This window comes from Rutilus rutilus (genome assembly GCF_951802725.1).
Source record: "Rutilus rutilus genome assembly, chromosome: 24".
NCBI classification, from domain to species: domain Eukaryota; kingdom Metazoa; phylum Chordata; class Actinopteri; order Cypriniformes; family Leuciscidae; genus Rutilus; species Rutilus rutilus.
The window spans coordinates 22743662-22745654 of record NC_140228.1 but is presented as its reverse complement, the minus strand read 5'-3'; positions in this window follow the sequence as shown (position 1 = coordinate 22745654).

The window sequence follows — 1993 nt, the reverse complement described above, 5'->3', positions numbered from 1 at the left end:
CGCAGCACGTTTGAGTTCAGCAAGAACCAATGATGTTCATTCTCGTGTTACGCAGCATGTCTGAGTTCAGCAAGAACCAATGAGGTTCATTCTTCTGTTACGCAGTCCGTTTGAGCTTCAGCAAGAACCAATGAGGTTCATTCTCTTGTGTTATGCAGCACGTTTGAGCTTCAGCAAGAACCAATGAGGTTCATTCTCTTGTGTTACGCAGCATGTTTGAGTTCAGCAAGAACCAGTGAGGTTCATTCTCTTGTGTTACACAGTCCGTTTGAGCTTCAGCAAGAACCAATGAGGTTCATTCTCTTGTGTTACGCAGCACGTTTGAGTTCAGCAAGAACCAGTGAGGTTCATTCTCTTGTGTTACGCAGCATGTTTGAGCTTCAGCAAGAACCAATGATGTTCATTCTCGTGTTACGCAGCACATTTGAGCTTCAGCAAGAACCAATGAGGTTCATTCTTGTGTTACGCAGCATGTTTGAGCTTCAGCAAGAACCAATGATGTTCATTCTCGTGTTACACAGTCCGTTTGAGCTTCAGCAAGAACCAATGAGGTTCATTCTCTTGTGTTACGCAGCACGTTTGAGTTCAGCAAGAACCAGTGAGGTTCATTCTCTTGTGTTACGCAGCATGTTTGAGTTCAGCAAGAACCAATGAGGTTCATTCTTGTGTTACACAGTCCGTTTGAGCTTCAGCAAGAACCAATGAGGTTCATTCTCTTGTGTTACGCAGCACGTTTGAGTTCAGCAAGAACCAGTGAGGTTCATTCTCTTGTGTTACGCAGCACGTTTGAGTTCAGCAAGAACCAGTGAGGTTCATTCTCTTGTGTTACGCAGCATGTTTGAGCTTCAGCAAGAACCAATGATGTTCATTCTCGTGTTACGCAGCACATTTGAGCTTCAGCAAGAACCAATGAGGTTCATTCTTGTGTTACGCAGCATGTTTGAGCTTCAGCAAGAACCAATGATGTTCATTCTCGTGTTACGCAGCACGTTTGAGCTTCAGCAAGAACCAATGATGTTCATTCTCGTGTTACGCAGCACGTTTGAGCTTCAGCAAGAACCAATGATGTTCATTCTCGTGTTACGCAGCATGTTTGAGTTCAGCAAGAACCAATGAGGTTCATTCTCTTGTGTTATGGAGCACGTTTGAGCTTCAGCAAGAACCAATGAGGTTCATTCTCTTGTGTTATGGAGCACGTTTGAGCTTCAGCAAGAACCAATGAGGTTCATTCTCTTGTGTTACGCAGCATGTTTGAGTTCAGCAAGAACCAATGATGTTCATTCTTGTGTTACGCAGCACGTTTAAATTTCAGCAAGAACCAATGATGTTCATTCTCGTGTTACGCAGCACGTTTAAATTTCAGCAAGAACCAATGAGGTTCATTCTCGTGTTACGCAGCACGTTTGAGCTTCAGCAAGAACCAATGAGGTTCATTCTCATGTTACGCAGCATGTTTGAGCTTCAGCAAGAACCAATGAGGTTCATTCTCGTGTTATGCAGAACGTTTGAGCTTCTGCAGGAACCAATGAGGTTCATTCTCATGTTACGCAGCACGTTTGAGTTTCATCAAGAACCAATGAGGTTCAATCTCTTGTGTTACGCAGCATGTTTGAGTTCAGCAAGAATCAATGATGTTCAATTTGTTGTGTTACGCAGCACGAACCAATGAGGTTCAATTTCTTGTGTTACGCAGCACGTTTGAGCTTCAGCAAGAAGCGCATCAAGCATCAATCTGTAGGGTTGATTTTATGTTTGCTGATCAATGTTTATATGTAAATAAAAGTCTAAATTCAATCTATTCATCATGTAAAGCGATTGAGTCTCTTCAGAAATGTAGGACTAAACCGCTTGATATGAATTACTCGCTTGGACTCTCAACGGAGGAACAGAAGTCTCTCAGATTTCATAAAAAAATATCTTCTTTTGAATGAAAGTCTTACGGGTTTGGAAGGACAGGGTGAGTAAATGATGACATTCCATTTTTTTTTTTTTT